Source organism: Macaca fascicularis, chromosome 4, assembly GCF_037993035.2.
Source record: "Macaca fascicularis isolate 582-1 chromosome 4, T2T-MFA8v1.1".
Taxonomy (NCBI): domain Eukaryota; kingdom Metazoa; phylum Chordata; class Mammalia; order Primates; family Cercopithecidae; genus Macaca; species Macaca fascicularis.
The window spans coordinates 169,759,096-169,773,935 of record NC_088378.1 but is presented as its reverse complement, the minus strand read 5'-3'; the positions used below and the strand labels follow the sequence as shown (position 1 = coordinate 169,773,935).

At 49.4% G+C, this 14,840-nt stretch overlaps 1 protein-coding gene across 11 annotated transcripts in view; it reads right to left on the bottom strand.

Moving 5' to 3' along the window:
• SLC22A23 (solute carrier family 22 member 23) overlaps positions 1–14,840 on the bottom strand; it is a 192,733-nt gene that overhangs the window by 37,634 nt on the left and 140,259 nt on the right. The gene's annotated exons all lie outside the window — the stretch shown is intronic.

Here is a 14,840-nt window from a genome sequence, read left to right as displayed (position 1 = left end):
CAGGTGGCACTTGGTTACTGATGAGCTGAGGGTAGGCACAAAGCCCGCATTCTCAGCGGCACGCCCAGGCAGGTGTCCTCACTGGCTCCAGATCTCAGTCATCTTGACGCTCGGACCTCCCGCATTCCAGCAGAACTCAGGGATGGTGGAGACGGCTCTTTCCTCCTGACGACACACCTAGTGGAGCTCTTGTCTAAAAGTCAGTGACAGATTGGACCCCAGCCCTTTCCAGAAACCCCTTCAGGATGGTTAGAAGGTTCACAATCTTCATGAATGATTCTGGAACCCCCAAAGCATTCTGGCCATAATACCTGAACTGGCCTGAACTCAATGCAGGCAGAACACAACTGGGATACCAGTGCCTTTAGCCTTCACTTGTCCCTCCTCACAGAGCCCTGCAGATGTTCCACTGCAGGATAGTTATATGCTGGATGACAGACTGAGGCCCAGGCCCTGCTGGCATCCAACATGGACGTATCTTGGATCAGCGAGAGCTGCGCAGGAACCACACCACGGTGCATGCTGAGCGCACCTGCTGAGACAGCCCCCTTCGCGACACTGTCCACAGCAGCTGGAAGCGGTGACCGTCTGTGAGTTACAATGGAGGATGTCAGGGTTGAGTCTGGCTATGGAATTAATTAAGCAAATCACAGATAAACCCATTCTCTACTTAAAAACTAAAATATTACAGATTCCATCAATGGATGAATGGATAACAAAATGTGGTCCACCTGTGCAATGGAGTATGATTTGGCCTTAAACAGAAGGGATCTGACACCTGCTATGGCCTGGGTGAACCTGGAGGACACCGTGCTCTGTGCAATAAGCCAGTTGCACAGGGAGGAACACCTTGACGTTCCACTCACATGAGGCACTGGAGGAGTCAAATTCATGGAAAGTAGAGTAGAGGCTGCCAGGACCTGGGATAGGGGAAGGGGGAGCTAGTGGTTAATGGGCAACCAGTTTCTGTTTGGGAACGAGAAAAAGTTCTAGAAATGGATAGTGGAGATGGTTGCACAACATTGTGAATGTGGTCACTGAGTTGTGGATGTGGTCACTGAGTTGTACACTTAAAAATGGTTTCAGTGGAAAAATTTATGCTATGTGTATTTTACCACAATTAAAGAAAATATTAGAAGACAAAAGCCCCCCCATACCGCTCACCCCAATCCCAGTGCCCCTGCACTCACCCTCCCATCCTCCAGGGCTAAGCCCTCCCTGGCTGGGCACGTGTCCTTCCCAATCGTATTCAGGGCACTGACACGTGCCTGCGTCTCCAGGTACCTCCTCAGCTATGACACGCTGACCCCACATCTCAGTGAAAAATGCCGGTCTCACTCCAAACATTCCCTTCCTTTTAGACTGGCACACATTTGCCCACCTGGTGCTCAGAGACAGTTCCCCAGGTGTGCACAGTGGCTCGTCTCCTGAGGTCTTGAATAAAAGCACATTAATTCCTACTTGTGAGGAGAAGGTGCTAACTCAAGGCCGATCGAACCTCACAAAAACGTGAACCATGCCATTCTCCAAAATGTGCTTGGGACATAAAACCTAACAAAAAACCACAGCATGGGCTGGGCGCAGTGGCTCACACCTGCAATCCTAGTACTTTGGGAGGCCAAGGCGGGCAGATCATGAGGTCAGGAGTTCGAGACCAGCCTGATCAACATGGTGAAACCATGTCTCTACTAAAAATACAAAAATTAGCTGGGCGTGGTGGCGCGTGCCTGTGATCCCAGCTACTTGGGAGGCTGAGGCAGGAGAATCGCTTGAACCAGGGAGGCAGAGGTTGCAGTGAGCCAAGATCATGCCACTGCACTCCAGCCTGGGCGACAGAGCGAGACTCTGTCTTAAAAAACAAACAAACAAACAAAAAATCCCGAAAAAAACCCCCAAAAAACCAAAACCAAACCAAAACAAACAAAAAACCCCCAAAAAACCAAAAAACAAACAAACAACCCCCCCAAAAAACCCCAAAAAACCAAAACCAAACCAAACCAACCAAACAAAAAAACCCCAAAAAACCAAAAAACAAACAAAACAAAAAACAAAACAACAAAACCCACAGTGTGGATCGGCAGGTCCCTTATCCCATGGCTTCAATTAATCTAAAAAGAGCCAAGGGCTGGGCACTTTGGGAGGCCAAGGCGGGCAGATCACCTGAGGCCAGGAGTTCGAGACCAGCCTGTCCAACATGGCAAAACCCTATCTCTACTAAAAATACAAACACTAGCCAGGCATGGTGGCGGCCGCCTGTAATCCCAGCTACTCAGGAGGATGACAGGAGAATTGCTTGAACCTGGGAAGCAGAGGTTGCAGTGGACCAAGGTCGTGCCACTGCACTCCAGCCTGGGCAACAGAGTGAGACCCTGTCTCAAAATGAAAATAAAAACAAACATGAAAAGAGCCAAGAATCCGAAATTAGGTAAAAGGGGTCTCTGATTGAATGCAGAGGTAACTCAGTCCACTCACTGAAAACACAGACTTGTTCTGCAGAGGTGCGTCCAGGGTCTTCACTCAGACAACTGAATCCTAGCTGAGAAAGCCTCAGGCCACTCGCGCTGGGCAGAGGCCTCAGAGCGGGGTGGCACCTGACCGTAATAAGGACTGCGGGCTGACAGGCAGGTGGCAGGAGGCAGCGGGCCAGCGGCACACAGGCGTTCCAGCCTCCTTGGGGGCACAGGAGCTTCACACACAGATGCTTCTGAAGGATTACACCACAGTCACACATTAGTACCTGCTGCCACAGGGATGGCTCTCCAATCGCTCAGCAGGGACAGGCAACGTTACAAAACAGAACTACAGTCAGAAGCGGTCTCCGGGTTGCACTTGACCCAGCCCCTCACTGCATGGCAGGTGACCTGGGCCTGGCCATGCTAATGCCCTGCCCGGGGCTTCATGAATGGCAGAGGCAGGCCTGGAACCTGGGGCTTAAGGCCCCTAGGCCAGTGGAGTTTTCGTACGTCACACCATGATTGCGGTATTGCTTCTACAGCAGGAAAAATGTATTCTACAAAGAGTCCCACCCAAATTAGCTATGCGGAAATGCTGGTTCTTAGAGATTTATATGGAAAACGTATTTCTGTGGAACTTTTCCCCAGTGGTATCATGTACACGATGTTACTGTATCTAGGCAGGAAAATTTCTCCATGTTTTCTTAATACCACCACATCGGCACTCCCCAAAGCTGAGTGTCGGCACGCAGTTCAAGTGGCACTGCCCTGTCTCTCCTCTGGCACCCGATGCACCACAGGGTAACTGATGATTTAACAGCGGCGTGTGGCTTGTGGTCCACATTCCCATCTCTGTCCTCTTTTCCGGAGTGGAGATGTGGCTAAGTCTCAAGCCCGTCTGATTTACATTTCATGGATCTGTTTTACATCTTAGTCCCTGTAACCTGAGTAATCGCTCAGTAGAATCTGTAATTAAAACTCAATACTGTGAAACCCTGTAAGGTTGATCATTTTTCCTTGACATCTAAAAATAAAATAAATTATTCCTCTATCCAGTTGGAGACTCTGACATAGACAAGTATACTATGTTGGCTGCCTTCTTGCCAGTTCACTTAACACCTGCTCTGATGAAATGCCAGCTTGGCAATTATATGAGACGCACGTCTACCCTCTTTAACGTGCTGTACTAGCACATTTACTCACAAAGAAAATACAGGAAGGAAATAAGATGAACTGCCCATGCTTATTAAATTAATTTTACTCTCAAGTCATTCATTTGTTTTTCGAAATATTTAATTGTAGGGCGATACCTGTGCAGACAGGCGTGCCTTCCTGTCTGTGGTTCCACATGACGCCATTCATGGGCTAAACATGCACCGAGCACCATCCACCTGCTGTGGACGGGCTGGCCTGGAGATGAAACACACACAGTGTCTGGGCCCCAAGGAGCTCACTGTCTAGTTCGGGAAAAATGTGTAAATTAATAAATGCCTAATAAAGGAGGAACTTCTATCAAATAGGCTTTCCCATCACAGAGTGGGGGACACAGAGCAGGGACTGGGGGGAGGGAGGAGAATCTCAAAAGGCATCGTGGAGATAAGGTTTCCCTGAATGTGATGTGAGAAGGGCTGTAGGCTGCAGCGAGGGTGCTTCTGATCTGAAGGGGTGATTCTAGCCACTGATGCTTTGGGGTGTTGCCAAGTATCAGAGTATTATGAGATTCTGAAGAGGTTCTAAAAAAAATAATAAATTAAAGGCTAAAGTTGAATTAAGTACCAGTTTGGGGAGTATCTTTAGCTTCTTTTGCAAAAAATATAAGCTTCAAAACTTTCGCAAAAAATATAAGCTTGGATTCTGTACATAATCTTCCACTTGGATTTTTTAGACGTTAGTTCTGTTTGGTATTAAAACAATAAGGTGGCTTTCATTAAACTTCAGAATTTAGAGAGAAGGGATGAGTATCATGAAATCGAACAAAGACTGGCTCTGAGGATAGTTAGAACCAAGGTTTTCCTAAGGCAAATGAATTCCTTGAAAATCTCTTGGGAGAAAAAGTGCATTCATAATTTAAATGACTATGCTGCTAATTCATCTGTTACAAAAGCTCACAACCTTGTGTCTCGTCTTTTGAAGTGATATACACTGAGGCTCCAAAATTCTGCTCTAGAAAAATTATGGTGGAAATCTCTTGGGAGCCCTGGGTTTGTGTGCCAATTTTGTAGCCCTGGGCAAGTCACCTTATTCCTTCGGGCCTCAGTTTCCCCACACCTGTAGACCGGGGTGTGGAACAGCATCAAGGTCTTGCCTGGCTTCAACACTCTCCATCTAGATTAAGGGCTAACGCTCACTGTCGCCTCCTTCTGGAAGGTGAAGAAGATGCTGCTCCTGACAACACACTGAATAAATGCGCTTATGCTGCCTCAGGTTTTTGCCAGACCAAATGAAGTCAGTGCCTAAAACGCCTTTGGAGTCAGATTTTTCATGATTAACCAACTCTGAATGGATAACAATTGGCATACATTTAAAACATCCCTCAGTTCACATTAGAGGCAGATGAATACTTGGAGTCCAGTTACAGATTCATCTACAATCTATAACCTTCCATGTAGCTGGGTTAACCTTCTCCCTCTGTCTGCACCTTTCACTTGTTTATCCATAGAAGCAATTATCAGGCTACAGAAAATATAAGGCACACAGAGCCTTCAAAACAGAATGTGGTAGGGGGATTACTTCGGCATTTTTGCAAATGATTTTTAAAAAGTCTGATGTTGTACAACAATGTGAGGAGGTAAGTGGGCAGAGGATTAAGGGGACTCGGTTGCTTCTGCTCCTAAGCAGAATTTTATCGACACCTCTATGTTAGCGGCTTCACCTCCCAACGAAGCGAGTCACAACACCTTAGCCAGTTCTGATGGCTGAGTGAGGCTGTCCGGATGACACTCAGGACTGCCACTCTTTACTACTGGCCGTGTGGTCTGCCAGAGTCCCCCGGGTCAAGCAGATGGGCGGCTGGGTCCCCTTGCCTTCATTCCAGCCACCATGTGGACGTTTGCTAGACGCCAGCATGGCAACACCCTAGCAACGGACCCTGGACACCTGTCACCAGAGGCCCACCCACTTGGTCTCTGTCAGTTGCCAACAGCCCAGCCCCACCACCCCACAAAGTGCACGCATGTGCATCTCAAACTGGCCTGGAGCAACCCCAGCTTCCCGGTGGGAGCAGGGTGGTGAGATGTACTCTTGGGGCACATCCTAGCATGGGGGACAGGAAGGACGAAGGCTGGCACTGGGGATAGCCACACTGGCCTCCACAGCAGCAGCTCAGTGCTCACTTCCCCCTCTGCAGGAGTCTCTCCGCTTCTACTCGCAGGCATTTGTGTTGACGCAGGGGTTCCTACTGTCTTACACAATCTCTGTGGAGTGTTGCCTGAGGGCTCCCTACAATTCCATGCCATCAGCAAATCCCAAAATACCCACTTACAGAAAGCATTTCAATCTCACTTTTAATTGCTCCATTTTTATGATTGAAATATAGGTTACCATTTTATTTCCACATCTGCCTTTTGTCAGTATTAACCAATCTTTCTCCCATTTAGATAGTTTGTAGGCAAAACAGATTTGACCAAGAATTTTTTTTAAATGTTTCCTATCGATCTCTCAAACTGATTACTGGATAACTTGTAAAAATAATTATTGCCTATTGATTCAAGCTCCCGGAGACTGGGTGGTTTTTGTGACTTACCGCTTCCAGTTTCCTTTGAAGAAAGCATTTTCCTGTGTGCTTAACTGTTGCTGTAACTGAATTCAGTTTCCCTCCTCTCATGCAGGGAACCCACAGCACTTATTTTATCTGTAATACAGTCTCTTTGTTTAAAGCTGAATTTTGCCCCCCTTTTGAAATAAAACTGTTTTTAGTAGAAGTTTTTGTGCCTGTCAAGTGTGTTTGGGCAAGAAAAAAAGGCTGACACCTGCTGGATTATGTCTGTATAAAAATTCTTGGCCGGGCGTGGTGGCTCACGCCTGTAATCCCAGCATTTTGGGAGGCCAACGTGGGCGGATCACCTGAGGCTGGGAGATCGAGACCAGCCTGACAAACATGGAGAAACCCTGTCTCTGCTGAAAAACCCGGTCTCCACAAAATTAGCCGGGCGTGGTGCTGCACGCCGGTAATCCCAGCTACGGGGGAGGCTGAGGCAGGAGAATTGCTTGAACCCAGGAGGCGGAGGTTGCCGTGAGCCGAGATTGTGCCATTGCACTCCAGCCTGGGTGACAAGAGCAGAACTCTGTCTCAAAAAAAAATTCTTAAATGGTCTTTTAAAAGTCATTTCCATGATAACAAGAAGCAAAACTAATTGATCAGCTTAACCCATTTTTATGGAGCCCCTATTAGGGCAGGTACTGATACCCCAATAATTTTAAGAAATGTTTTTGTCAATGTTAAACAATGTGCTTAAATAAGAAAGAGGGCACTGAGGATTCCTCCCAGGACAGAAGTGTAGCTCTGCCAAGTAAATGCTGCTCTCAGCAGCCCAGGGCCCTCCGCTTGCCGGTGTTCCGGGTCCCTGGGCCACAGCAGCCCGGCTCGGCATGTGTGACTGGGCGGAGCAGCAGGTGGTGGTCCCTGTGGCTCTGGAGTCCATCTGCTGGAATTCAGACCCCAGCCCCACTTACTAGCCATGGGGCCTCAGCAACACCGCATCTCTCTGTGCCTCAGTTTCCTCATCTGCACTGGAGGCCATCCTGGTCTCTACCTCAGAGGGTCTGCAGGAAGATTTAAGGAGCTAAGTTATGTAAAGTGCTTAGCAGAGTCTAAGAAACAAACCTCAAGAGATATTAAAAATCAGTATTATGGCCGGGCGCGGTGGCTCAAGCCTGTAATCCCAGCACTTTGGGAGGCCGAGACGGGCGGATCACGAGGTCAGGAGATCGAGACCATCCTGGCTAACACAGTGAAACCCCGTCTCTACTAAAAAATACAAAAAACTAGCCGGGCGAGGTGGTGGGCGCCTGTAGTCCCAGCTACTCGGGAGGCTGAGGCAGGAGAATGGCGTAAACCCGGGAGGCGGAGCTTGCAGTGAGCTGAGATCCGGCCAGTGCACTCCAGCCTGGGCGACAGAGTAAGACTCCGTCTCAAAAAAAAAAAAAAAAAAAAAAAGAAAAAAAATCAGTATTATTCTGACCAATATATTTTTAATGATATATAAAAGAGCCAAAAAATTAGGACTATTTACATATTGGAATTGTGTGTGTGTTTTTTTTAATAAGGCATTTATTTAACCTGAGGTCATTTAAATGTTTTATAATAGCTTTCTTCATGAAATTAACAAAATTAAAACTCCGTGTAGCATGTCCATTTTGTTCCTAAGGGTTTCTGCATGGCCACCCTCTGGAGTGTCTTCTCCCAGCCAGGGTCCTTTACCGCAGCACACTCACGGCCTCTGCGCTTCGGTTTACCTCTTCATTTGGGGGATCGGTTCTGTTCCTTACTCTCCAGTGTTATGCAGTGCAGCGTGATCCTTCTCTAATTCCCTCATTATTTCCCAGACTGCTTATTAGCTTCTTATTGCTTTCCCAGATGCTTTTGATGATCACGCTGATTGCCAGCAGCTCTTTCCTCTAATTCACCAGCTTCACACATTCGGCCCTTTGCGTTTCTATCTCCACGCATTTCATGCAAAACACACACGTTAGGTGGGCTCGAGGTGAGAATATTTTTCTACTAGGTGTGGACCTGATTAGAAGTCTTGGGGGAAAGAGCAAGAAAACTGCACACACTCGCTTCCCGCGGGGTTGCAGGGATGGATTTGGGTGTGGAAAGCACTTTGCCAGCAAGATGCCCTGTCTGTGCCTGCGGGGAGGTCGGGGCAACGGGCTGGGGAAACCTTCCCTGCTCGTGAACCTGGAACACTGCCGTGACTGAAGACTCCTCAACGGGCCTGCATGCGTGCGGGTCCCCACAGTGCAGGGGAAATGCATAGAACCAGCACCAAGCTTGTTTTACTTTCTTTCATCACTTCCAGGAATACTGATGACTTCTGCTGTCCAAGATGGTCAAGATATCTGCTCCCTTCATGGAATCGGACAGGACCATCAGATCTCACAGGCCCTTCGAGGATGGCATGTGTTTGATTTCACTACACAATCTCGAATCCTCTTTTATGTATGAAAAGTGTGTGTTCCACCGGGCACGGTGGCTCACTCCTGTAATCCCAGCACTGTGGGAGGCCGAGGCGGGCGGATCACGAGGTCAGGAGACCGAGACCATCCTGGCTAACACGGTGAAACCCCGTCTCTACTAAAAATACAAAAAAACTAGCCGGGCGCGGTGGCGGCGCCTGTAGTCCCAGCTACTCGGGAGGCTGAGGCAGGAGAATGGCGGGAACCCGGGAGGCGGAGCTTGCAGTGAGCTGAGATCCGGCCACCGCACTCCAGCCTGGGCGGCAGAGCGAGACTCCGTTTCAAAAAAAAAAAAAAAGAAAGAAAAAGAAAAAAGAAAAGTGTGTTCCACGCAGCTGACTCACAGGATCTTCTTCTTCTTTTTTTTTTTGAGACGGAGTCTCGCTCTGCCGCCCAGGCTGGAGTGAGTGGTGCGATCTCGGCTCACTGCAAGCTCCGCCTCCCGGGTTCCCGCCATTCTCCTGCCTCAGCCTCCCGAGTAGCTGGAACTACAGGCGCCGCCACCTCGCCCGGCAATTTTTTTGTATTTTTAGTAGACACGGGGTTTCACCGTGTTCGCCAGGATGGTCTTGATCTCCTGACCTCCTGATTCGCCCACCTCGGCCTCCCAAAGTGCTGGGATTACAGGCATGAGCCACCGCGCCCGGCACAGGATCTTCTTTTGCAACTTCTTATCATCCTTTTTCAAAATATGTTAAGTCTTCTGCGTGCTTCCCAAACAGCAGGGCTCAGCGGCATCTCCGGAGCCCTTCTCAAAACACAGGCTGCCAGGCCCACTGCAGGCGTTTTTATTCAGCAGGCCTGGGGCTGGCGCTGGGCCTGAGATCTGTGTTTTTAGCAAGTTCCCAAGTGATGCTGATGCTGCTGGCCCAGGGACTGCACTTCGAGAACCACTGACATTTGAAAATCAGTTTTGAATGCTTTTCCCACATTTGTGAGTGATTTGGTGAAGTTTTTTTCATTTCTTGGTTTCCCCACCTACAAATAGGAATAAATCTACCAATCTCTGGTTCCTTGGATCCAGGAGGAGCTAAGGAATCCGTGAGTACTATGGTTAATATATTTTCACATGTAAGAAGCGTGCAACTGATCTGAAGAAAAGCATATTTCTAAAATGTGAAGACACACTCAATAAGCAAACATCACAGTGCATGTGTCTGCCACGAGGGAGGTGTAAGGCATCCAAGTGCAATGTTTTCTTTCTTTGCCCCTCTGTTCCATGAGGGCAGGACTGTCTGTCTTGCTTACAATGACACCTCCATCCCTGGAGAACACTGTTTTAAGCACTCACATGTTGGGCTGAGAGCCCTCACTGGGGAGCTTGTTGAATTAGCATCAACATTCTGCACCTGCTCTTAGAGCAGACGAGCACATTGTTTTTTAAGAGATAGGCTCTTGTTCTGTCACCTAGGCTGCCTTGAAGTGTTGCAATCATAGTTCACTGCAGCCTTGAACTCCTGGGCTCAAGTGATCCTCTCACCTCAGCCTCCTGAGTAGCTGGGATATAGCTGCGTGCTCCCATGTGTGGCTAATGTTTTAAATTTTTGGTAGAGATGGGGTCTCACTTTGTTGCCCAGGCTGGTCTCGAATTGCTGTGCTCAAGTGATCTTGCTGCCTCAGCCTCCCAAAGTGTTGGGTACAGCCACGAGCCACCATGCCCAGCTGCAAATTCTGTGTTATAAATGATAATGTGTACCCAGTACCCTTAATTTACCTGATGAGGAATGGTGAGGGCATGCACCAATGTTTTGGGAGAGTGGCACTCACATCTCCATTATCTCCAGAAGTCCTTACTTCCTGGGACTTCCTCCACACCACTTTAGATAAACACCACGTGGGCAACCTCTCCAACAGCCTTCTCCTTCTCTTGTCATTCCTCAACAGTGAATTCCTGGGCAGGAAACCTGATGTCACCCTGTCCCACGTATTACCTTCCTGATCTTCCATGCTGCGGTTTTCTAGGATGTTCTAATGTAACGTAGACCTGGACCTCCAAATACAAGACCAGGCTGTGTCTTGCACAAGGGCTCCCAGCTGAGGAAGGAGCTCTGTCATTAAGCCATGCGCCCTGTGCAGGCTGTAGCCACCTGGAAGGGGCACCTTTCCCCAGTGTGTACAATTTCAGAGCAGCTCTTGCACCCAGCTCCCTCTTCCGTTCTGGCACCTCCTGCCACCTGTCTTCCCAGCGCATCGAAGCGGAATTCCTCCTGGATGCTCCTAGATACTACTCCCTTCTTCTTGTGGTTTGGATCTTGCATCTTCCCCCCTAACCCCTCATTTGTTGGCTGTGACCCTGGAAAGATTTCATGTTTATTCTGGAAGAAGGATCAGTCAGTATGACTTCCTTCTAGATAAGCACTAAAACCCTGCTGCTCTTTACTGAGTGACAATAAATGCCTGAGCAAAATGACTAAAGATGCATTTCTCTTCAGGCATCTGCGTCCATCAGTGGAATGACCTAGCGCTTTGACAGGGTTTACTTTCGGGTGAAAAACACTCACAAGTGCTCTCTCTTCTGCTGCTCCTCCTTCACAACCGAGTGCTCAAGGTTGACTCTGCAAAGCACACGAGAGTACCAAGTGCGCGGACCCTCCCGTTCTCTGGCCACCAGCTGCTGCAGCTCTTTCTTCACCTAAAGCCCAGCCAGTCCTGCCACGGCCCAGAAGGCTCAACATATTATAAACATCCCCAGGCAGCTCGTGCAATGCCATCGCTCACCTATCTTGGCTCCACTTGCTGGGGCATAAATCATTCACGCGTCCCATCTTCCCCGCGTCACCAGAGACGACTCCTGTGCTCACTGCACCCCCGCCAAGTCCCTGCCCAGTCTCTGGGTGCATCATGCTGCTGCTGCCGCTGCCACCTCTTCCTGGCCAGCGTCTCCACCCTTGCGGTCACTTCATTCCAGAACTCTGGAACTCTGCAGCTGCCGCATATTAACCAAGCCTTTGTATTTTCTGTATTTCCTAATGTTTTCACATCTGGAGCCTTGCTGGTTCTAGAGAGGCTGCTCCTCCCAGGGTTCGCTAATTCCTAGACAGAGTAAAAGATTCACCTGCAAGTGTACTTTTCACACACAAACCAACCCATCCAGAGCCAATTCCCCAACCATTTCCGGTGTTGGGCTCTCACACGTGGGCCACCATCCGCCTGCCTCAGTCACTCCGGGGCCAGCTTCCAGACACCTAGGGGCGGCCCTATGCCCACGAGCTGCAGAAATGATCAAACTACCAAAACTCAACCTGCACAGCCTGCCCCACCTGCTCCTCCTGCAGAAACCACAATAAAGGCTCTTGCCCACGTTTTCGCCTCCCGGTCTGCCTCCTGACCCACTCTGGTGCTTCCCAGGGGGCCCTGTGTGGCCCCACCTACCCCCTCCTCCTGGGAACTGAGAGTAACAAATGATCTTCCAATGGCAATTGTGTCCTGGCCTGCTGACCTCACTATACCTGGATCATAACAAACTCACATCTTAACACGGGCTCGGCCTCAGTCAAGTCTCCTGGTCACCTCATCTTGTCACCCTCCATAGGAGGATGGCAGGACAGGGCTTGGGCCTCCAACCCTCCTGAGCTTCCATGTTTTTTAAAGCTCTGGCCTCCCCATCTCAGGAAACGGACCCAGTTGCCATCACTGCCTCCTCTCTCACCTTTAAGAGTCACCTCAGATCCATCAGCAAGTCTCACCCGGGCCACTCTCAAAGCATGTCTCGAATCAGCCCTCTGCAGGTGACACTCAGCCTTCCCCAGTGCAGGCACCGGGATGTCACACAGGCCAGTGTGTGTGCTGCCTCTGTCCTGGCCCTCGCCCGGCTCCACACCTTATCCACAAAGCAGACAGATGGGTCCTCACAGAGCACAATCTGGGGCACAGGAGTCCCCTGCTCAAGACCCTCCAGTGCGTCTTTATGTCTTTGTAGAATAAGCCCGTGCTCCTCAGACCCCATAGGGCCTGACCCCACCTGCCTTTCCAAGTCACCTTCTGTGCCCTCTTGTCCACCATGCTCCAACCACGCTGGACTTCCTCTCTCGGATCCAGGAGAAGCCGAGCGGAAGCCAGCTTTTGCCTTGTCTGTTCCCCTTTGCCTAGAACACTTTTCCACCCAGAAGTTTGTTTGACTCCCTCTTTCCAAACATTCAGGCTTCAGCACGAACATCAGCCCCTCAGAGGGGTCTCTCCTGACCATCCTACTTGGTACGTAGCACTATTTAAAAGCATGTTCCTCACGTGTGTCTGGGTTCTTCAGGCTCCCGCCCGCCTCTGCCACACAATGTGCTTTTCAGGCGATCAGAGGCTTGCTCTGGAGATGTATCTAGAATACCCGGCACTGGCGATGGCATCGGCATGAGGCAGTGTGGCTGCTTAACAAATACCAGTTCCCTTCACTGCCCTTTCGGATTCCTCTATTTTCCACAGTTCCTGAGATGCACACTCCCCAGTCTATAGGTTTGGGCCCTCTTAGCGGATTCCCCGTGGATCTGTGACCTTTGCCTGTGAGCTCTTCTTTAACGAGAATTTTCTTCCTCTGAGTCCTGAATGCCTCTGTGGGAGGCTGTGTTTTGGACCCTGAGGGGTCCAATGCGCTTCACTGGTTCTTACACTGATATCTCAGCCTCAGGGAGCAGCTGAAACTTGGAACGCACAGCCCTGGGTGGTGCAGACTTCAAGGCTCCAATTTCTTTGGGGTGAATCTTTTTCTGCTCACGGTCCAAGGCAGTCGGCCAGCTCTGCGCTGAGTCCCTGTGGCAGGCAAAGATCTCCCAGTCCTGTGGCCATTGACGGTTTTGACTCCTGGCTTGACTGAAGGAGCTCAGTTCTAACTGCATCAGAGGCCTGGGAGCTCAGCTCTAGCCCCCGCGCAGGTGTTGAGAGCCAGGCTCCTCACACTTCTCTCTGGTTCAGACGCCCCGGGAGCTGCCTCTGTGTCTGCTCCTGCCGGGACTCCCTCCTGGGTTTGACCCCGGGAACTTCCCTTTCTTGCACTAGAGCTCAGCCTTGTACTTCTAAAAAATGCTATATTTTATCCAGCATTTATGTGTGTGTGTGTGGCGGGGTCCCTGTCTGTTCAGTCTACCAGCTCAACCAGAAGATCCCTTCTGGCCCGTCCCCATACGTTTGTCTTTACTACCCCTACCCCAAGAAGCCGCCCCTTGGGGACGGTGCCTCGTGCAGCTTGGTTTCTAGTCCTTGCTAATGTACGTGCTCCCCCATACATTATCAGAGATCCAGCACTCCAAAGCACCAAGCACGCTGCTGGGCACCCTGGTGCATGCAATAAATACTTGTTCATTAAAGGAAAGCAAGCAACCTTCAATATTTTGCTACTAACAGCTGGTCATGCTGGCTGGTGCTACAGCTCACCCCCTCTCCCCAGCGGGCCACTTCACGTCCTGTCAAACAACAGAGCCCACTGCAGCAGATGGGAGGAAGATGATAAAAAAGGGTAGGCAATTATTGGCTTTAATAATTCTAGTGGAGCCTTTCAAGGCTGGTAAGCAAAGGTGGTTTACATTTCTCACCACCAATTTTTTAACCTGCTCCCATTACACCCAGACTTCTATATCTATTAAGAGGATGCAGTAATAATAATAGTAGTGACTAATATTTAATATTTATGAGTACTCATAGAGCAGACATGTACTAACCACCTTAACAGTAATATAAATATGAAAATAATTATGATTATCATGGCAGTTAACATACATATGGCACTAAGTGACAGGCACCGTTCTAAATGTCTCATACGTTAATTCACTGATTCCTTCCAACCCCATTATTGACCATGATGACTCACAGCTGGTGAAACTGAGGCACAGAGAGATTAAGTGACTTGCTCAGGGTCACACAGCTATTAAGTAGCAGAGGTCCAGGCTCCGTGTCCGAGCCTCCCTTCAGACTGCCCCTCCATGCATATCTTTTCTGTGCGTTATTTCAGTCTTCAAAATAACCCCACAAAATAACTATTATGACCCGCTTTTTACAGACATGAGAAAATGCGGGCTCAGAGAGGTTTGAAGCAGGCTGGAGGCAGTACAGCCAGTCGCTGGGCCAGCTCTACCCAGACTGCAGAGTTGGAGCTGTGAGCGGGAGGCAGAACACCTCAGGACCACCGTCCTCATGCACACACATGCACATACACGCACACGCATGCACACATGTTTACTTCTGCAAGTCCCCTGGATGTCTTTTCAAAAGCTATATAATTTGTTT